Source organism: Pongo pygmaeus, chromosome 13, assembly GCF_028885625.2.
Source record: "Pongo pygmaeus isolate AG05252 chromosome 13, NHGRI_mPonPyg2-v2.0_pri, whole genome shotgun sequence".
Classification (NCBI taxonomy): Eukaryota; Metazoa; Chordata; class Mammalia; order Primates; family Hominidae; genus Pongo; species Pongo pygmaeus.
The window spans coordinates 8,113,011-8,136,441 of record NC_072386.2 but is presented as its reverse complement, the minus strand read 5'-3'; the positions used below and the strand labels follow the sequence as shown (position 1 = coordinate 8,136,441).

At 43.8% G+C, this 23,431-nt stretch overlaps 1 pseudogene; it reads left to right on the top strand.

Annotated features, from left to right (window-relative positions):
• The first annotated feature begins 5,384 nt into the window (after positions 1-5,384).
• On the top strand, positions 5,385-7,298 carry LOC129026276 (cell division cycle protein 27 homolog; annotated as a pseudogene).
• The last annotated feature ends 16,133 nt before the right edge of the window (positions 7,299-23,431 follow it).

Here is a 23,431-nt window from a genome sequence, read left to right as displayed (position 1 = left end):
TGTTTCCAAACTGCACAATGAAAAGAAGGGTTAAACTCTGTGAGATGAAAGCACACATCACAAAGAAGTTTCTCAGAATGCTTTTGTATAGTTTTGTGTGAGGAAGTTTCCTTTTTCACCATAGCAATCAAAAGAACGGTTCAAATGTGTGGGATGAATGCACACATCCCAAAGAAGTTTCTCAGAAAACTTCCGTTTAGTTTTTTGTGAAGACATTTCCTTTTTCACCATGGGCCTCAAAGCACTCCAAATATCCACTTCAGATTCTACAAAAAGAGTGTTTCCAATCTGCTCAATCAAAAGAAAGGTTCAGCTCTGTGAGGTGAAAGCACACATCACAAAGAAGTTTCTTAGAAACCTTCTGTCTAGTTTATATGTGAAGATATTTCATATTTCAAAATAGGCCTCAAAGGGCTCAGAAGTATACCTTTGCAGATGCTACAAAAAAAGAGTGTTTCCAAACAGCTCTATCAAAAGAAATCTTTAACTTGGTGAGATGAATGCACACATTACATAGAAGTCTCTCATAATGTTTCTGTCTAGTTTTTTTGAGAAGCCATTTCCTTTTTCACATAGGCCTCAGTCTGCTCATTAATAGCCCTCTGCAGATACTAGAAAAAGAGCCTTTCCAAACTGCTCAATCAAAATAAAGGTTCAAATCTTTGTGATGAAAGCCCACGTCACAAAGAAGTTTCTCAGAAAGTTTCTGTCTAGTTTTTATGTGAAGATATTTCCTATTTCACCTTAGTCCTCAAAGGGATCACAACTATCCCTTTTCAGATTCTACAAAAAACTCTTTCCGAACTGCTTCATCAAAGGAAAGGTTCAATTCTGTGAGATGAATGCACACATAAAAAATTAGTTTCTCAGAATGCTTCTGTCTTGTTTTTATGTGAAGATATTACTTTTTCACCATAGGTCTCAAACTGCAAACAGATATTCCTTTGCAGATTGCACAAAATGTATGTTTCCACACTGCTCAATGAATAGGAAGTTTCAACTCAGTGATATGAATGCAAACATCACAAAGAGTTTTCTCAAAATACTTCTGTTTAGGTATTATGTGAAGATATTTACTTTCTCACCATAGGCCTCAAACTGCTCACAAATATCCCTTTGCAGATTCTACAAAATGACTTGTTGCCAAACTGCTCAATGAAAAGGAAGGTCCAAATCTGAGATGAAAGCACGCATCACAAAGAAGTTTCTCAGAAGTTTCTGTCTAGTTTTTATGTGCAGATATTTCCTTTTTCACCATAGGCCTCAAAGCACTCCAAATATCCCTTTGCAGATTCTACAAAAAGAGTGTTTCCAAACTGCTCAATCAAAAGAGAGGTTCAACTCTTTGAGATGAAAGCACACAGTACAAAGAAGATTTTCAGAAAGCTTTTGTCTAGTTTTTATGTGAAGATATTTCCTATTTCACCATAGGCCTCAATGGGCTCACAAATATCCCTTTGCAGATACTTCAAAAGGACTCTTTCCAAACTGCTGAATCCAAGGAAAGTTTCAACCCTGTGACATGAATGCACACATCACAAAGAAGTTTCTCAGAATGCTTCTGTCTAGTTTTTATGTGAAAATATTTTCTGTTCACCATAGGCATAAAACGTTGCAAATATCCATTTGCAGATTCTACAAAAAGACTGTTTCCAACCTGCTCAATCAAAAGAAAAGTTCAACTCTGTGAGATGAAGGCACACATGACAAATAAGTTTCTCAGAAAGCTTCTGTCCAGTTTTTATTTGAAGATTTTCCCTATTTCACCATAGGCCTGAAAAGGCTCACAAATATCCTTTTGCATATTCTAAAAAAAGACTGTTTCCAAACTACTCAATCAATAGAGAGGTTCAAATATGTGTGATGAATGCACACATCACAAAGAAATTTCTCAGAATGTTTTTGACTAGTTTTTATGTGAAGATATTTCTCTTTCACCATAGGCCTCAAATGGCTCAGAAATATCCCTTTGCAGTTTGTACAAAAAGACTGTTTCCAAACTGCTCAATCAAAAGAAAGTTTCAACACTGTGAGATGAATGCACACATCACAAAGAAGTTTCTCAGAAAGCTTCTGTTTAGCATTCATGTGAAGATATATCCTTTTTCACCATAGGCCTCAATGGGCTCAGAAATATCCCTTTGCAGATTCTACAAAAGGACTGTTTAGAAAACTGCTTAATCCAAAGAAAGGTTCAACTCTGTGAGTTGAATGCATACATCTCAAAGAAGTTTCTCATAACGGATCTGTCGAGTTTTTTTTTGTGAAGATATAACCTTTTCAACCATATGTCATAAACTGCTCATGAATATCCCCCTGCAGATACTACAAAAAGACTGTTTCCAAACTGCTGCATCCAAAGAAATGTTCAACTCTGTGAGATGAATACACCCATCACAAAGAAGTTTCTCAGAATGCTCCTGTCTGGTTTTCATGTGAAGATATTTCCTTTTTCACCATGGGCCTCAAAGTGCTCCAAATATCCATTTACAGACTCTACAAAAAGAGTTTTTCCAAACTGCTCATTCAAAAGAAAGGTTCAACTCTGTGAGATGAAAGCACACATCACAAAGTAGTTTCTCAGAAAGCTTCTGTCTAGTTTTTATGTGAAGATATTTCCTATTTCACCGTAGGCCATAAAGAGCTCACAAATTTTTTTTGCAGATTCTTCAAAAAGACTGTTTCCAAACTGCCCAATCCAAAGAAAGGTTCAACTCTGTGAAGTGAATGGACACATCACAAAGAAGTTTCTCAGAATGCATCTATCCAGTTTTATGTGAAGATATTTCTTTTTCATCCTAGGCCTCAATGGGCTCAGAAATATCCCTTTGCAGATTCTAAAAAAGAACTGTTTCCAAACTGCTCAATCTAAAGAAAGGTTCTCCTCCGTGAGTTGAATGCACACATCACAGAGAAGTTTCCCAGAATGCTTCTGTCTACTTTGTATGTGAAGGTATTTCCTTTTTCACCATAGGCCTCAAACCGTTCACAAATATCCCTCTGGAGATACAACAAAAGGACTGTTTCCAATCTACTAAATCAAAAGATAGGCTCAACAACGTGAGATGAATGCACGCATCACAAATAAGTTTCTCAGAATGCTTCTGTCTTGTTTTAATGTGAAGATATTTCCTTTTTTCACCATAGGCCTCAAAGCACTCCAAACATCCACTTGCAGATTCCACAAAAATACTGTTTCCAAGCTGCTCTATCAAAACAAAGGTTCAACTCTGTGAGACGAAAGCACACATCACAAAGAAGTTTCTCACAAAGCTTCTGTCTAGTTTTTATGCAACGATATTTCCTATTTCACCACAGGCCTCAATGGACTCAAAAATATCCCTTTCAGATTCTACAAAAAGAGTGTTTCTGAACTTCTCAATGAAATGAAAGTTTCAACCCTGTGAGGTGAATGCACACATAAAAAAGAAGTTTCTCAGAATGCTTCTGTCTAGATTTTATGTGAAGATATTTCTTTTTCACCATAGGCCTCAAACTGCTCAGAAATATCCCTTTGCAGATTGAACCAAAAGACTCTTTCCATACTGCTCAATGAAAAGAAAGATTCATCTGTGTGAGATGAATGCACACATAAAAAAGAAGTTTCTCAGAATGCTTCTGTCTAGTTTTTATGTGAAGATATTTCCTTTTTCACCATAGTCCTTAAACCATTCACAAATATCCCTCTGCAGATACTACAAAAAGAATGTTTCCAAACTGCTCCATGAGAAGAAATGTTCAACTCTGTGAGATGAATGCACACATAAGGAAGAAGTTTCTCGGAATGATTCTGTCTAGTTTTTATGTGAAGATAATTCTTTTTCACTACAGGCATCATACGGCTCAGAAATATCCATTTGCAGATTGTACAAAAATACTGTTTCCAATCTGCTCAATCAAAAGAAAGGTTCTGCTCTGTGATATGAATCCAGGCATCACAAAGAGATTCTCAGAAAGCTTCTTTTTGTGTTTTTGTGAAAATATTTCCGTTTTCACCATAGGCCTAAAAGAGCTGCAAATAACCATTTGTGGATTCTACAAAAAGACTGTTTTGAAACTGCTCAATCAAAAGAAAAGTTCAAGTCTGTGAGATGAAAGCACACATTGCAAAGCCTTTTCTCAGAAATATTCTGTCTAGTTTTTATGTCAAGGTGCTTCCTGTTTCATCATAGGCTGTGAAGGGCTCACAAATATCCATTTGCATATTTTAAAAAAAGACTGTTTCCAAACTGCTCAAAGAAAAGAAAGGTTCAAATCTGTGAGATGAATGCACGCATCAGAAAGAACTTTCTCAGAATGCTTCTGTGTAGTTTTTATGTGAAGATATCTCTTTTTCACCTTAAGTCTCAAATGGCTAAGAAATATCCCTTTCCAGATTTTACAAAAAGACTGTTTCCAAACTGCTCAATAAAAAAAAGTTTCAACACTGTGATATGAATACACACATCAAAAAGAAGTTTCTCAGAAAGCTTCTGTTTTCTTTTTATTTGAAAATATTTCCCTTTTCACCATAGGCCTCAATGGGCTCAGAAATATCTTTTTGCAGATTCTACAAAATGACTGTTTAGAAAACTGCTGGATCCAAATTACACCATTATGGCTCACACACTGCAGCCTCAACCTCCCGAGGGTTAGGCGATTCCTCAAGGGATCCTACAGCCTCGGCCTCCCAAAGTGTTGGGGTTACAGGCATGAGCCACCAGCACCCGGCCTGAGTTAATACATCTGGTCTCACTACGTCTTAACCACACACCCATGAAGAACTCAACTCAAGAGAAAGTTGGCAAGAGACTCTCAGCATTCTCTCCCGAAAGCAGTGAGGTGGATGGCAGACGTGTGTCCCGAGCTCCTGGGGTTTTAGGTGACCATGTGTAGAGGAGAGATTTCCAATGTTTCCAGAGAGGCACGAGCCACAGTTATTCGGGGCATCGGAACACGAGATGGGGTTTCTGACAGCAACTTAATGGCCAGGAAGGTCCAGAATCTGCCAAGGCCCATGTCCCAGGGTGGGGCCAATGGAACCCAAGGTAGAGGGAGTCAGCGGTCCTCACAGAGAGGACTCCAGCCCTAGGCTCCGCTGTGCAGACCAAATCAGAAGGAAGAGACACCTTCGTCCTACATTCCACATCCCTCCACTGAACTTGGGAGTGGATCTGTTTCCCAAACATAAGGTGACTTTCGCTTTGCAATGGATCACAAGGGGCCAGGCTTTCCAGAGTCAGCCAGATAAAGAAGTCACTCTGGCTCGGCCACCCCATTCCCCCGGTAACTGGTGAATTTAAATGAGACGAGGCTGGCCGGGCCAGAGCCGCTACAGGGGGGAGGTGGTTGGGTGGGGTGGGGTTTTCCTAAGGCACTGCAGAAATTGGGCCTTTGCTTAGAGGATGACAGTGCTGCAGGAACCCGTCCAGCTGCTATATGGCAAGCACTAAACCACTATGCTTACCGAGATGGGGTTTTCCTCACAGAACGCCTTTATGCAGAAGTACACTCAGAAGAAGCCTTGTTTTTAATGGCGACCTGTTCTTACCTCCCAGGAAAGGCCTATAAAGCATATAGACTCTTGAAAAGACACAGTTGTCCTACACTGCAATGCAAATACCTGCTTGCAAAATGTTGTGTTGATCTCAGTAAGCTTGCAGACTGGGAACAAATCTTATCTGGTGGAGCGTTTAATAAGCAGAAAAGCCATGATGATATTGTTACTGAGTTTGGTGATTCAGTTTGCTTTCCCCTTCCATTGTTGGGACGTGTATATTGCAAGACAGATCGGCTTGCTAAAGGAAAAGAATGTTACCAAAAGAGGCTTAGTTTAAATCCTTTCCTCTGGTATCCCTTTGAATCATTATGTGAAATAGGTGAAAAGCCAGATCCTGACCAAACATTTAAATTCACATCTTTACAGAACTTTAGCAACTGTCTGCCCAACTCTTGCACAACACAAGTACCTAATCACAGTTTATGTCACAGGCAACCTGAGACCATTCTTATGGAAACTCCCCAGGACACAACTGAATTAAACAGAGTCAATTTAGAATCCTTCAATTCAAAGTACTCCTTGAATACAGATTCCCCAGTGTCTTTTATTGATTCAGCTGTAATTTCACCTGAAACTGTCCCACTGGGAAGAGGAACTTCCATATTATCTAAACAGGTTCAAAATAAACCAAAAACTGGTCGAAGTTTATTAACAGGACCAGCAGCTTAGTCCATTTACCCCACGTTTTGGGATTTTGCCATTAGAAACCCCAAGTCCTGGAGATGGATCTTATTTACAAAACTACACTAATACACCTTCTGTAATTGATGTGCCATCCACCGGAGCCCCTTCAAAAAAGTCTGTTGCCAGAATTGGCCAAACTGGAGCAAAGTCTGTCTTCTCACAGAGTGGAAATAGCCAAGAGGTAACTCCAATTCTTCCACTAACAGAAAGTTCTGGTCCATAAATAACTACAACACCTCAGGTAATGAGCCCCACTATGACATCTCCCCCAAATGCACTGCATCAAAGAAGTTCATGACTCTTTACTAGTGACAGTTCCACAACCAAGGAGAATAGGAAGAAGTTAAAAATGAAGTTTCCACCTAAAATCCTAAACAGAAAAACAAAAAGTAAAACTAATAAAGGAGGAATAACTCAATCTAATATAAATGACAACCTGGAAATTACAAAATTGGACTCTTCCATCAATTCAGAAGAGGAAATATCCACAATCACACCTCAGATTCAGGCTTTTAATCTACAAAAAGCAGCAGCAGAAGGCTTGATGAGCCTTCTTCATGAAAGGGGGAAAGGTTATTTAGCTTTATGTTCATACCACTGCAAAGAAGCTAAAAATATTTTGAGCCATCTACCTTCTCACCACTACAATACTGGTTGGGTACTGTGCCAAATTGGAAGGTCCTATTTTGAACTTTCAGAGTACATGCAAGCTGAAAGAATATTCTCAGAGGTTAGAAGAATTGAGAATTATAGAGTCAAAGGCATGGAAATCTACTCTACAACACTTTGGCATCTTCAAAAAGATGTCACTCTTTCATTTCTGTCAAAAGACTTAACAGACATGGATAAAAATTCGCCAGAGGCCTGGTGTGCTGCAGGGAACTGTTTCAGTCTGCAACAGGAACACGATATTGCACTTAAATTCTTCCAGACAGCTATCCAAGTGGATCCAAATTATGCTTATGCCTGTACTTTATTAGGGCGAGAGTTTGTCTTAACTGAAGAATTGGACAAAGTGTTAGCTTGTTTTCGAAATGCTATCAGAGTCAATCCTAGACATTGCAATGCATGGTAAGTGGTAATGAATTGTAAAGACAAAGTCTTGTTGATGGTGCTGGTAGTCACTGATTTTTCTTGTTAGATAGCTTTTTATTGTCATGAACTTTGTTACTAATACTTAAGAATGGTACATAATGGTCAATAACTTCAAACTAACTTTTTTTTATGAAATGTATGTCTTTAACAAACTCTTCAGTTAACTAATGATAATAGAATACGTGATGCTTATACTCAACAGTTTCAGTCTTCTACAAAACTTTTGCAGATACTGTAGTTGTGTTTTGTTTGTTTGCTTGTTTAGTTTTGTTACTTGATTTGTTACATTTTCTTCGAACACAAAATTGGTGATTGGGACAAAAAGTGCTTGGGAAATTGGAAAGGAATAGCATAATTCACTTATTGGATAATAGAAAAAAACACTGAAAAAGTTCACTAGTTGCTTTTTGACAACGTTCCAGTTTATTCAGTTACTATTAAGAACTTAATGTATCCTTTATTTAGCAGTATCTCTGTTTTACTTTTTTGTATTTGTGTATAAGTAGACACATAGGAAATTACTACCCAGGTCATATTGTTATCAACTGAATAACATATGAAAAAGTTTGGTCCTACTTCTGCCTCAACACCATACTTACTGTTGACATTTATTGTATTTCTCTGGACTGACTTAAAAGTTTAAATATCAAGAGAAGGCCAGGCATGGTGGCTCATGCCTGTCATCCCAGCACTTTGGGAGGCCAAGTCGGGCAGATCACAACGTCAAGAGTTCGAGACCATATGGTGAAACACCGCCTATATTAAAAGTATAAAAATTAGCTGGGCATGGTGGCAGGCGCCTGTAGTCCCAGCTACTCAGGAGGCTGTGGAAGGATAATCACTTGAACCTGGGAAGTGGAGGTTGCAGTGAGCCAAGATTATGCCATTGCACTCCAGCCTGGGCAACAGAGTGAAACGCCGTCTCAAGAAAAAAATAAAATAAAAATAAAATAAAATAAAATAAAATAAAATAAAATAAAATAAAATAAATATCAAGAGAAAGTATAATTCTGAAGTAGTAACTCTGCGGAAGCTTTTTTGTCAGATACGGTTATCTTTGGGGTTAGTTATTATAGCAATTGGGTTTTAACACTTGATTTGCTTCTAAATCTGAAACATTATATTACTAAAATATCTTTTGATTTGTGATTATGTTGTTTAATGGATTATATATCATTTTGCAGTAGTAGTTGCAGTGCCTGAAAGATTGCCAAAAAAAATAGTGCTAGCTATTGCTGACCAATGTAACAATCAACTTGCCAATATTGCCATCTCTTCCAATAGCTATGTTCTCCATAATATTTTAAGAACTCAGTTCTTCATAAGGCTTGTGTTGTTTTTGATTTTTTCCCAAGTCTGGTGGATCCTTGTGCTGTTCTTTTTTAAATGTGTATTGTCTGTCCAGCTATTCTGCAGGAGTCATATTCTTAAAAACCTTAACCATATCAAAAATTGTGTTTAAAGGAGGATTATTCAGACTGGCATGCTTTTAGTAGGAGGAGTTTAAATGCTGACGCATTTAGGTAACTCTAAATACTGAGCAACTTTATTCTATCTACAAAATAGATAGTCTTTCTTTTCTTTTCACTTTCACTATCATTTAATACCTTTTCTTCATCTATAACACAATTATAACGATATACAAAGCCACTCAAATAAAGCAGATATATTGTGCTTTAAAAAAAAAAAAGAAGTCATTATATGGCACACAATGAGGTGTGACTCAAATCTAGAATCTCCAGTGAAAACCAATGAAACAGAGTCAAATCCCGTGTCTACTAAAAATAAAAAAATGAGCCAGGTGTGGTGGTGCTGAGGCAGGAGAATCACTCTAACCCAGGAGACAGAGGTTGCAGTGAGCTGTGATCACACCACTGTACTCCAGCCATGGGGGGGACAGAGCAAGACTCCGTCTCAGAAGCAAGCAAACACAGAAAGCCAATAAAGTTGTTTAACTCAATGTGTCAGGCTCAGGTCTCTTGACAGGATACATCCAGCACCCAGGGAAACGTTGATGGGTGGGATGGAATCTATTTTGTGGCCTCAAGGAAGGGTTTGAGAGACAGTCCCACAAACGTGACGGCCTAAAGAAGCCCCTCCGCCCAAGAAGCGATATTCATTTGTATCCTGTAGCCACCCACGAGGGAGAATCAGGCTCCCTACAGACCCCCAACCCCCACCCCACCCCACCACAACCCACGCCCCCGCTTCGTGAAATGAGCTCTCACTCCATCAGGCTCTATTCAGGCCGTGTGGTTTTGTAACCTCCAGCGTGTGTGCCTGGGTTGTGGGGTGGGGTTGTGGCGGCTGTGGACAGAGGAGGGGAAAAAGTGGTGGTGTCCCGTGGGTGCCCAGTACGTGGGACGTGGGTGGGGTGGCCAGAGCCTAGGGAACTCATTGCCTGTCAGGACATCTCCCCTCCTGGTCCCCTCTCTGACCTACGCTCCACATCTCTGCAGTTCAGTGGGGATCTTGTGGGTGGAAGTCACCATCCCTTTGGACTTTAGCCGAGGAAGGCCGGGCTCCCAAGAGTCTCCCCGCACTCGGGGCCTTGGGCAGGCTCACAAGGATGCTGAAGGTAACAGTTGGTGACAGTGATGTAAGTTGGAGGTCTCGGGCCAATGCAGAGGTATCCATTTGACCTCAGTGGGACAGGTCAGCTTTGTGGAGTCCCGTGCTTCCTTCCAGAGACTCATCCAGTGCTAGCAAGCATGGTCCCGAGGATCCCAGCTCCCAGCAGAAGCACTTTTTTTCACACAGAATCCTGGGCAGGAAAGTTCTCAGCAGGTTTAGACCTCCTAGCCAAAAAGATAAAGCCACTTCTGGGATTTTTTTTCAAAGAGGCAGTGGTTCCACAATGGGCCATGGGTAGTTGTGGAAATGGAGAGAAGTGTTTGCAGATACATATTTCAGACAGAACGGACAGGGTTTGGTCATAGGTCATGAAGGACATGAGCAGATGCACATTGAGAAAACCCTCCCAGCATCCTAGGTGAACAGAGGTATGATTTTTTGAGACAGTGGAGCTAGATGCAACCCCAGATTTTAGGGTTGGATCTTTATTAATATGTAGTATCTATGAGGTATCAAAGTCCAGAAATCAACTATCCAGTTCTGTACAGCATTTTGTAGGGAGATCAAATCTGGGATGTCTAAAGTTAAGAATTCAGGCCGTGGTAATGAATTAAATTAGATGTACTTGAACTTATTTTGCCAAGAAAGAGAGGGCAGGAGATAGAGAGAGCCAGAGAGTGAGTGAGCAAGAGAGAGAGAGAGACACAGAGACAGAGACAGAGAGACAGACAGAGAGACACAAAGATACACAAAAAGAGAAAGACAGAGAGAGACAGAGAGATAAAGACACAGAGAAAGACACAGATGGAAAGAGACAGAAAGAAACTGAAAGACAGACAGAGACAGAAAGAGAGAGAGATAGACAGAGAGAGAGACAGACCGACAGGCAGCCAGACAGGCAGAGAAAGAGAGTAAGACAGAAAGCAGACACACACACACAGAGAGACAGAGACAGTTGGAGTGACAGAGAGAAAGAAAGAGAGAGACAGACAGAGGGAAAGAGACAGAGAGAGAAAGAAACAGACAGAGGGAGAGACAAAAACAGACAGAGAGAGAGACAGACAGAGACAGAGACAGAGAGAAACAGACAAGGAGAGAGAGACAGACAGACAGGAAGAGAAAGACAGTAAGACAGAAGACAGACACAGAGAGAGAGAGACAGAGAGACAGAGACAGAGAGACAGACAGGCAAAGAGAGAGAAAAAAACAGACAGACAGGGAGAGAGAGAGACAGACAGGGAGAGAAAGAGAGAGATACTGACAGACAGGCAGAGAAAGAGAATAAGACAGAAGACAGACACAGTGAGAGAGACAGAGAGAGACAGAGACAGTGAGACAAAGAAAGAAAGAGAGATACAGACAGACAAAGAGACAGACAGAGAAAGGCGAGATGGACAGAGAGAGACAGAGAGAGAGAAAGAGAGAGAGAGGCAGGCAGAGAAAGAAAGAAAGAAGACAAACACCATGAGAGAGACAGGCAGAGAGAGAGACACACAGAGACAGAGAGACAGAGAGAAAGAAAGAGACAGACAGAGATAAAAACAGAGATGGACAGAGAGAAACAGACAGACAGGGAGAGAGAGAGACAGACAGGCAGAGAGAGAGAGACAGAAAGGCAAAGAAAGGGAGTAAGAGAGAAGACAGACACAGTGAGAGAGACAGGCAAAGAGAGAGAGAGAAAAATAGACAGACAGGCAGAGAGAGAGAGAGAGACAGAGAAAGAGAGACAGAGAGACAGAGAGAGGAGGAGGAATGACGTGGTCAGGAAATAAATACACATATTTTATAACGCTTTTGATTCCGTAAAGGGTGGCCGGAGTGGGCTTTGAAAACAACAACAACAGCAACAAGAGCAGCAGCAGCAGCAGCAGGAGCAGCAGCAGCATTCGCTTATGGATTTCTAGAAAATAAGATGTTCTGAAGTAAACATCAACCGACTCTCACTACACGTTGAGAGATTCACAAAAGCGCTAGTTAACAACAGGAGAAAACAGCAGCTAACATGTCTTGGGGAAAAGATACGTCTTCCTGAAAATTAGGGATTTCTACTTCACCTGAAAAGAAATACATACCAAAAAGGAAAAACAAGAACAAAACAAAACAAAACAACAAACACGGGCCAAGGCACCATCCCTGGAAATCTTAAGTGAGCAAAGTATTAGTTTTCAGAAAACGTTTCTATTATGGGCAAATACTAAGAACGCCCAGACTAGAGCTGTGACGCCATTCCCATTGTGAAACTATACTGGCTGGAGGGCGGAGAAACTAAAACATCATGTTATAAGGTGATGGAGACCCAGCCAGGGTGAAGCTTTCCTAGGGAGGGAGGCCTGAGGAGGGAAGTGGGGGGAAAAACCCCACAACAGCAGGCTCGCCCACTTGCCCACGTGGGTCAAGGGCTATGCCATCGGTCTGAGCTCCCTACAGGGAAGTGGGACCGTGCCACCCCCATCTTCAAAAACGGTGGCCACTGAGTGAGGCCTGATGACCACCGTTGCAAATGTCAGCCTGGCAAGAATGAGATTGCCAGTAATGGGTGGGGGAAGAGGAAAGAAGAGGGAGGCACACCAGGGTGGCTCCGGAAGGTTTCCAAGCAGGGTGTTGGGAGGCGGGGGGTGGGGGGTTTGGGGGGAACCCACCTAACTGACTCACTAAATGAAGGTAAAGGGACGTGGGTAGTGGTGGGAGCCGGGGGGCGACTTGAAAATTAAAGTGACCCCTCCTAAAACCCAAGTAGAGGAGTCTATGCGCATGAAAGAAACCAACACACAAAGAAAACTAAAGCGCTGATAAAAGAACAATAGGGCCCCCCCCAGGGCGGAGGTTCCCTAGGCAACCAGGGAGAGAGGGAGGGACCTCCAGAAGGGAGAGAGAGAAACCCGTTGCCCAGGCTTAGTGAAGTAAGCAAGACCTCCCTCCATATCACCTAGACTTTCAATAACAGTGGCCGCTAGATGATGCCCGAAGACAACCGATGCCTGCAAGTGTCAGTCAGCATGGAAAAGAATGCATTTATTTATTTATTTATTTATTTATTTATTTATTTATTTGTTTGTTTGTTTAGAGACAGAGTCCTACTCACTCTACAGCCCGGGCTGTAGTGCAGTGGCACGATCTCGGCTCACTGCAGTCTCCGCCTCCCAGGTTCAAGTGATTCTCCCACCTCAGCCTCCCGAGTAGCTGGCATTACAGGCGCATACCCCACCATGCCCTACTCAGTTTAGTATTTCTTGTAGAGACGGGGTTTTACCGTGGTGGCAAGGCTGGTCTCGAACTCCCAACCTCAAGTGATCCCCCGCCTCGGCCTCCGGAAGTTCTGGGATGACAGACGTGAGCCACCACGCCCGGCCTTAACCATGTATTTTTGAGTCGAGGAGCTTATCGCGGAAATACGAGAAGTAGGGACGCCACACGTGACAGAGAAAAGTCTGAAAATGCCCCTTCCATCCAAGTGGGGACCCGGCCTCGACCTCCCAAAGTCATACACCGAGTGGTGAAGCATAGCAAGGACCGTCTGTCTGGATTCCTCCCGGCCTCTCTAAGCAGGCCCTTCTTACTTTCATGGAAGGGGCAGGGCCCTCTCCATCATGAGGGGTCTGACAGACTGACAGAGAAAGAGACAGACATAGAAAGACAGAGATGGACAGAGAGAGACAGAGAGAAACAGACAGAAAGAGAAAGAGACAGAGACAGAGACATAGAGAAACAGACAGGAAGGGAGAGAGACAGAGAGAGAGACAGACAGACAGAAACAGACGGAGAGGAAACAGAGAGAGAGACAGAGAAAGAGAGAAACAGACAGACACACAGAGACAGACAGAGAGAAAGAGAAAGAGAGAGACAGAGAGAGAGAGAAAGGGAGGGAGAGAGAGACAGACAGACAGGCAGAGAAAGAGAGTAAGACAGAAGACAGACACAGTGAGAGAGACAGGCAGAGAGAAAGAAAGAGACAGAGAGAAAGAGAGAGACAGACAGAGAAAGAGACAGACAGAAAGAGACAGAGATGGACAGAGAGAAACAGAAAGAGAGAGACAGAGATAGAGAAAGAGACAGAAACAGACAGACAGGGAGGGAGAAAGACAGAGACAGAGAGAAACAGACAGAGAGAGAGGGAGAGAGTGAGAGATATATAGAGAGAAAGAGAAAGAGGGGGGAGAGAGAGACAGGCAGGCAGAGAAAGAGAGTAAGACAGAAGAGAGACACAGTGAGAGAGACAGGCAGAGGGAGAGACAGAGACAGAGAGAAAGAAAGAGAGAGACAGACAAAGAGAGAGACAGAGATGGACAGAGAGAAACAGCAAGAGAGAGAGACAGAGAGAGTGAGAGTGAGAGAGACAGAGAGAGAGAGAAAGACAGGGAGGGAGAGAGACAGACAGAGAGAGAGAGACCGACAGGCAGAGAAGAGAGTAAGACAGAAGATAGGCACAGAGAGAGAGAGAGAGAGGAAAGAAAGAAAGAGAGAGACAGGCCGGGTGTGGTGGCTCATTCCTGTCATCCCAGCACTTTGGGAGGCTGAGGCGGGTGGATCACGAGGTCAGGAGATCGAGACCATACTGGCTAACTCGGTGAAATCCCGTCTTTACTAAAAATACAAAAAATTAGTCGGGCTTGGTGGCGGGCGCCTATAGTCCCAATTACTCGGGAGGCTGAGGCAGGAGAATGGCGTGAACCTGGGAGGTGGAGTTTGCAGTGAGCCGAGATGGTGCCACTGCACTCTAGTGTTGGCAACACAGTGAGACTCCATGTGAAAAAAAAAAGAGAGAGAGAGACAGACAGACAGAGAAAGAGACAGTCAGAGACAGACAGAGAGAAACAGACAGAAAGAGAGACAGAGCAAGAGAGAACAGAAAGGCAGGCAGAGAGAGAGACAGACAGGCAGAGAAAGAGAGCAAGACAGAAGACAGACACAGTGAGAGAGACAGGCAGAGAGAGACAGACAGAGACAGACAGAAAGAGAGACTGACAGAGATGAGACAGAGAGACAGAAACAGACAGAAAGAGAGACTGACAGATAGAGAGTGAGAGAGAGAGGGAGAGAGACAGAAAGGGAGGAAGAGGGACAGACAGAAAGAGAGACAGACGGGTAGAGAAAGACAGTAAGACAAGATAGGCACAGAGAGAGAGAGAGTGAGAGAGACAGACAGAGAGACTCAGAAAAAGAAAGAGAGAGACAGACAGAGAGACTCAGAAAAAGAAAGAGAGAGACAGACAGAGAGACTCAGAAAAAGAAAGAGAGAGATAGAAAGACAAAAACAGAGACAGACAGAGACAGACAGAGAGAAACAGAGACAGACAGAGACAGAGAGAAACAGACAGAAAGAGAGAGACAGAGAGAGAGAAACAGACAGGGAGGGAGACAGAGAGAGATAGGCAGAGAAAGAAAGTTGGACAGAAGACAGACACAGTGAGACAGGCAGAGAGAGAGAGAGACAGAGATAGAGAGAAAGAAAGAGACAGAGAAAGAGACAGATAGAGAAAGACAAAGACAGACAGAGAGAGACAGAGAGAAACACAGAAATAGAGAAGGTCCTAGCCGAGTAGTGATATAGTGCCTTTTCTTTCATTTTCTCTTTCTTTTCTGGTTTTCTTTTCTTTTCTTTTCTTTTTTTGTTTTCTTCTCTTCTCTTTTCTTTTCTTTCTTTTCTTTTCTTTCTTTCTTTCTATTTATTTATTTAGAGACCAAATCTCACTCTGTCATCCAGGCTGTAGTGCTGTGGCGCCATCCCGGGTCACTGTAACCTCCGCCTGCCAGGTTCAAGTGATTATCCTGCCTCAACCTCCCGAGTAGCTGGGATTACAGGTGCCTGCCCCACCGCGCCCGACTCAGTTTCGTATTTTCAGTACAGAGGGGGTTTCACCATGTTGGCTAGGCTGGTCTTCAACTCCTGACCTCGTGACCCACCCAACTCGGCCTCCCAAAGTGCTGGGATGACAGACGTGAGCCACTACTTTCAGTGTACAGTGCCATTTATTAGAAATCACTCATGGGAACACGCACTTATAGGTCATGTGTAGATATTTTATTTATTTATTTATTTACTTATTTACTTATTTATTTTTTGCACGGGAAGGTGGGGGGACGGAGTTTCGCTCTTGCTGCCCAGGCTAGAGTGCAATGGCATAGGGGACGCAAAGAGTCAACCCATGGCAGAGAGGACACGTCATTCTGAGTGTAAGGGCCGCAGCGAAAGGTTGCAGGGCCGGCACTTTTAAAGGCTTAAATCCCTGCGGCTCAGACCTGTCGTCGCAGCACTTTGGGAGGACCAGGAGGGCAAATCACTTCAGGTCAGGAGTTCAATACCAATGCGGCCAACATGGAGAAACACCATCTCCACTAAAAATAGAAAAATTAGCCGTCTGTCATGGTGCGCGTCTGTAATCCCAGCTACCGAAGAAGAATCACTGGAACCCGGAAAGCAGAGGTTTCAGTGAGCCAAGAGAGCGCCACTGCACCGCAGCCTGGGTGACAGAGTGAGAGAGACTCAGTCCAAAAAAAAGAAACGAAGAAAAAAAGAAAGAACAGGCCCAAATACTACCTTGTCGCTGAATGTTCCCCCAAAAGGCCGGAAACCCCCGACTCAGGTCAAGGAGGTGGTGTTTCGTTTCACTTCTCTCTCTCTCTCTTTCCTTCTCTCCCTCTCTCTCTCTTTCTCCTCTAACTTTCATTTCTTGTTCAAGCATACACGTGCAAGATTGTTACGTAGGTAAACTTCTGATATGAAGTTCAGTGTGCAGATGATTTCATCACCCAGACACTGAGCGCAGTACTCGACAGTTTTCATGTTTCATTTTGTTTTGGTTTCTCCTGAAGCTGTCTCTCTGTCCACCCGTCCTCCCTCAAGTAGGCTCCCGCGTCCCTCGTGTCCCTCGTTCTGCCCACGCAGAACTTTCATCTATAAGTTCCCACTTATGGATGAGAACACGCGGTATTTAACTGATTGTTGCTTTCATCTTCGGTGGTGGCGGTGAAAGAGGCATGACACTAAATCGACCCTTAGGACGTTCCCCTCTGTCCCCACCCCACACCCCCTCCCCCTACACACCCTCATTCCTGCACACACTCCTCAAAAGCAGGAAAGGAAGAAAGACAGAAATTAAAGTAAGAGGTCAGCCTCCAAGGTGGTGGAGGGAGGGGATCTCAAAGGGTGAGCAAGCGATGGGGGTCAGGGGATATCTTGGCTGAGCTTGCAACAATGGGAGAAAGAGTTTCCAGCCCCACCACATCCCGTAATCCTCAGCCGTAGCCAGCCTCTGGGTGGGGTTTTGCCTGTAAAACTTCTGAATGGAGAGAAACCCCAGGCAATGGAAGGCATCAGCTCCAAGTCCAGGAAGTCAATAGGGCTTTGTGCATTTGAATGGGGCTTTAGAAGGCGGTGCTGCGGCTTCCAAAGCACTGCACCTCGCCTTGCCTCACCTCGCCCAGAGTGAGACTCCATCTCAAAATCAATCAATCAATCAACCAATAATAAAAAAATCATCAATGAAAGAAAGAAAGAAAGAAAGAAAAGAAAGAAAGAAAGAAAGAAAGAAAGAAAGAAAGAAAGAAAGAAAGAAAGAAAGAAAGAAAGAAAGAAAAAAGAAAGAAAGAATCAGTACAGTGGTCATGGTCGTGAATCATTCCCCGGAGTCCAGGCGCAGTGGCTCATGCCTGTCACGCCAGCACTTTGAGGCACTGGGTCAGGAGGGTTGCAACAAAATGATGAGACCCTGTCTGTGGAAAAACATTGAAAAATGAAGGCCAGGCTCGGTGGCTCATGCCTGCCATCCCAGCACTTCGGGAGGCTGGGGAGGGCGGATCACCTGAGGTCGGGAGTTCAAGACCAGCCTGACCAACATGGAGAAGCCCCGTCTGCACTAAAAATACAAAATCAGCCAGACGTGGTGGCGCATGCCTGCAGTCCCAGCTGCTGGGGAGGCTGACGCAGGAGAATTGCTTGAACCCAGGAGGCAGAGGTTGTGGTGGGCCAAGATCAAGCCATTGCACTCCAGTCTGGGCAACCAGAGAGAAACTCTGTCTCGGAAAATAAAATAAATAAATAAATAAAAATTATCTAGGCACAGTGGCGCATGCCTGTGGTCCCAGGTACTCTACTCTGGAGGCTGAGGTGGAAGGATCACTTGAGTCCAGGAGCATCCATGCTGCAGTGAGTGAGTTATGATGGCACCACTGCCAGGGTGACAGAGTGAGACGCTGCCTCTAAATCAGTCAATGAATCAATCAGATCACTGGAAGGCGCTGTCTGTGTCTTACTTTCAAAGGGTGTCTCTTTAGGCCAAGCAGGCATGGTGCCTCATGCCAGTAATCCCGGCACTTTTGAAGGCTGAGGCAGGAGGAAAGAAGAAAGGGAGGAAGGGAGGAAAGAAGAAAGGCAGGAGGGCAGTCAGGCAGGAAAGGAAGGAAGGAAGGAAGAAAGAAAGAAAGAAAGAGAGGGAGAGAGGGAGGGAGGGAAGGAGAAGAAGAGAGAAGAAAAGAGAAGAAAAAGAAAAGAAAAGAAAACGGGGAGGGGCATATCTCCTTGACTGGTGACTGCCCAGGATACAGCTGACTGAAGCCTCGACCTGTGGGGCCTCAAGTGTTCTTCTCCTTACCTCAGCCTCCCGAGTAGCTGAGACTACATGCAGGTATTACCACGCAAAACTAATCTTATAATAATATTATAATTATTATTGAGACAGAGTCTCGCTCAGTCTCAATAATTGCCATGGCAGGATGTCAGTTCACTGCAACTTCGGCCTCCCTAATTCAAGCAACTCGCCTGCCTCAGTCTCCTGAGTAGTTGTGATTACAAGTCTATGCCACCAGAACTGGTAATTGTTCTATTTTTCATAGAGATGGGGTTTCACTATGTTGGCCAGCCTGGTCTTGAATTCCTGGCCTCAAGTGATCAACCCACCTTGGCCTCCCAAAGTGCTGGAATGACAGGCGTGAGCCACTGTGCCCAGCCCAGATGATCTTTTTTATAAATTGTAGAGAAGGAGTTTTGTCAACCGCCGGGTGGAGTGTGGGGTGGGTTTTACTCAGACTGCGTACTGTGAAAACAGTAAATTAGTGTGGTTTGTGAGCTAGATGTGGAAATTGTGTGTGTGTGTGAGAGAGAGAGAGAGACCAATCCCACCATGAGGACGCGGAAATGGTGTTTGATTTGGGTACCTGCCTATTCACCTGTCTGTGTGTAGATGACTGAAGACTCCACAAATGAAGGTCAGCAGTATCTATTGAGCTGTTTCTCCCTCTCATGCGTCTCATGTGTGTGGTGGAGAAAGGAAAGAAAAGAGGTTCTGATGGGAAGTTGTCTTCACGCCTGAGGAAGCTGAAGGCAGGCTGACAGGACGGAGGACATCCTATGTGACATTTCCATACCTGGACACCCTTTACAATGCTGGGGCTGCCAGTCCACCCTGTATGTCAACATATCCCCAAGAACAGCATGGTACGGGGTGGTCCAGTCTCATCCCATCCGGCCCACCCAGGGAATCTGGTGGAAGTCTTCACTGGAGGATTCGACACCATGGAATACTATGCAGTCATAAAAAATGATGAGTTAATGTCATTTGTAGAGACATGGATGAAACTGGAAACTATCATTCTCAGCAAACTATCGCAAGGACAAAAAACCAAACACCGCATGTTTTCATTCATAGGTGGGAATTGAACAATGAGAACACATGGACACAGGAAGGGGAACATCACACACCAGGGACTGTTGTGAGGTGGGGGAAGGGGGGAAGGACAGCATTAGGAGATATACCTAATTCTAAATGACGAGTTAATGGGTGCAGCACAACAACATGGCACACGTATACATATGTAAAAAACCTGTACGTTGTGCACATGTACCCTAAAACTTAAAGTATAATAATAATAAAATTTTTAAAAAAGAAAAAAGAAAGCGTCATCGCAGTTCCCTTGGGGTCACCAGGCAACGGCCCGCCAGGGGAGGGTGGTGGGACATGAACGGGGGCGGGGCATCAGCCTCAGAGCTCCCTGGAAGGTGGCAGGCAGCCGGTGGGGGACGCTGAGCCAGAGACGTCTGGCAGGATATAGATCTGGAAGGTGCATCAGTCCTCTCCCATACCTCTCCCACGGAAAATCCCACAGCGGCGGTGGGAGCCTTGGCTGGGGGAGAAGCAGGGACAAGGGGGAGAGGGAAGGAGGTCCCCGGGAGGATTTAGCACAGAAAACCCACCCAGGCAAGCTCCCTCCCTCCTATCGGTTCCAAGGTACACCCTGGGAGGCGGCAAGAGAAACGTTCACCCCATATTTTTGTCTTTCTCTTTTTTTTTTTTTGTCTTTTCCATTTTACAAGAGATGCTCATTTCAACAACCAGGTGGTGGATGTGATGGGAGAAGTGTCAAGGCCAGGAGACCAACCTGATCAACTGAGCAACACAAGTAGGAGAGCCCAGCTGAAAAAAATGAAAAAAAAGGGGGAGGAGGGGGAAAGAAAAGAAAAGAAAAAAGAAAAACAATCATCAAGAAAGTTAAAATTCTCTAATGGTGTAGGCACAAAAAAGAGTGATTTCACGTCTTTTCCCACAACATGGATAGAGCTGGAAGCAAGTATGTACCCAGTGAACTGCCTTCTGCTTAAAAGTGGGAGGTAAACAGTGAGTACGCACAAGGTCATCAAGATGGAAATAAAAGACACTCCAAAAGGGAGGAGGAGAACAACAGGGGGATGAGGGATGAATAAATCGCCCGTCAGAGACAACGTTTGCCACGTGGGTATCGGATACACTGGAGGTCCACTTCTACATCCGGAGGCAGTAGTATGCTGATCTAACAAACAAGCAGGTACACCCCCTAAGTCTGTAAAATACCAAAACAACGACGACAGCATCAGCAGCAGCAGCAGCAACAAGAACAACAGAACAGAAGCTGGAACACAAAACTACCACCACCACCACCACAATCACCAGTTGGGGGTTGGGGGAGGGTGGCCGCGCTCCAAGCCCTCAGGCTCAGTCCCCTCGGGTTTAAAAAAGAAAACGGCAGACTCATTCCTGCCTGTAGGCAGGAAAAATCCAATCAATGTTCTCCATTGCTAGAAAGGGAAGTAGAATAAGGAGAAGGGCTTATTGATCTTGTGATCGATCGTGGCCATACATGTAGGAAAAAATTAAATACAGACAGCAACACTTTCTACACTGTTCAAAAGCATCGTAGATCAGACGCACCACACTCCATGGGGCTTGTGCCACTAGAAAGAAAAGACAGGTCGGGCGCGGTGGCTCATTCCTGTCATCCCAGCACTTTGGGAGGCTGAGGCAGGTGGATCACGAGGTCAGGAGATCGAGACCATCCTGGCTAACACGGTGAAACCCCATCTCTACTAAAAATACAGAAAATTAGCTGGGCCTGGTGTGGGCGCCTGTAGTCCCAGCTACTCGGGAGGCTGAGGCAGGAGGATGGTATGAACCCGGGAAGCACAACTTGCAGTGAGCCGAGATAGAGCCACTACACTCTGGCCTGGGCTAAAGAGCGAGACTCCATCTCAAAAAAAAATATATATATATCCAAGCATAGTGCTGCATGCCTGTAGTCCCAGCTACTCTGGAGGCTGTGGTAGAACAATCACTTCACCCAGCAGTTTGAGGCTGCAGTGAGCTATGATCATACCACTGCACTCTGGCCTGGGTGACAGAGAGAAACCCCTTCTCAAAACAAAGAACAACCAAAAACTTTCAAGAATACTCAGAGATAGTGTAGGCTTGGTTCCAGACAACCACAATAAGGCAAATGTTACAATCAAATTAGTCACATAAACATTTTGTTTCCTAGTACTTATAAAAGTTGTGCTTAAACTGTGTTGTAGTCTAATGAGTATTTAATAATTATTAATTAATTAATTAGTAATCACATTATGTCTAAAACTCCATGTACATACCTTAACTTAAAATATCTCATTGCTGAAAAATACTAATGAATATCTGAACCTTACCAAGTCATAATCTTTTTGCTGGTGAGTGAAGGGGCAGCCTGCTCCTCCACACTTGTGGGTATTTCTAGTCAAGTGGGACGAGAGACTGAGAAAATAATTAAGACACAGAGACAAAGTATAGAGAAGCACTAGTAAGCCCAGGGGACCAGCACTCAGCATACCAAGGACCTGCACAGGCACCGGCCTCTGAGTTCCCTCAGTTTTTATTGCTTATTATTTTCATTATTTGAGCGAAAAGGAATGTAGTAGGAGAGCAGGGTGATAATAAGGAGAAGTTTTTATTGCTTATTATTTTCATTATTTCAGCAAAAAGGAATGTAGTAGGAGAGCAGGGTGATAATAAGGAGAAGGTCAGCAAAAAACATGTGAGCAAAATAATCTATGTCAATTAAGTTCAAGGGAAGGTACTATGACTGGACGTGCACGTAAGCCAGATTTATGTTTCTCTCCACCCAAACATCTCAGTGGAGTAAAGAATAACAAAGCACATTACTGCAAACATGTCTGCCCTCCCATCATAGGGCGGATTTTCTCCTATCTCAGAATTGAATAAATGTACAATCGGGTTTTATACTGAGACATTCAGTTCCCAGGGGCAACCAGGAGACAGTGGCCTTCCTCTATCTCAACTGCAAGAGGCTTTCCTCTTTTACTAATCCACCTCAGCACAGACCCTTAACGGGTGTCAGGCTGTGGGACAGTCACGTCTTTCTCATCCCATGAGGTCATATTTCAGACTTTCACATGGGGAGAAACCTTGGACAATATCCCGCTTTCAAGGGCAGAGGTCCCTGCGGCTTTCTGCAGTGCATTTTGCCCCTCGTTTATTAAGATTAGAGAATGGCGATGACTTTTACCAAGTATACTGCTTGTAAACATTTTGTTAACAAGGCACGTCCTGCACAGCCCTAGATCCCTTAAACCTTGATTTCATACAACGCATGCTTTTGTGAGCTCCAGGTTGGGTCTGAGTGGCTGGGGCAAAGTGGCTGGGGCAAAGCGGCTGGGGCAAAGCTACAAATTAACAACATTTCACCAAAGCAATTGTTTAAAGTACAAGTCTTTTTCAAAATGGAGTCTCTTATGTCTTTTCTTTCTATATAGACACAGTAACAGTCTGATCTCTCTTTCTTTTCTCTACAGTGAGGGTCTTGCCTCTATGTTGATGGCTGCTGACTGATCAGTATGGGGGATGCTGAAGTTTGGGTACCTGTGTCAATTTCTTAAAACAATGAAGTTTGTTCCTTTCACAAAAGATTTCCCTATAGCATGTGATGCTGTTTGATAACATTTTTTCCACAGTAGAACTTCCTTCAAAATTGGAGTAAACCCTCTGAAACCCTGCTGCTGCTTTATCCACTAGGTTTACGGAATATTCTAAATCCTTTGTTATTATTTCAACAATGTTCATAGCATCTCCACCTGGAGTAGATTCCATCTCAAGAAAATATTTTCTTTGCTCATCCATAACAAGCAACTCGCCACTTGTTCAAGTTTCATTATGAGTTTACAGCAATTTAATCTCATCTTAAGGCCCTAATTCTAATTCTGATTGTCGTGCAATTTCTACCACATCTGTAGGGACTTCTTCCACTGAC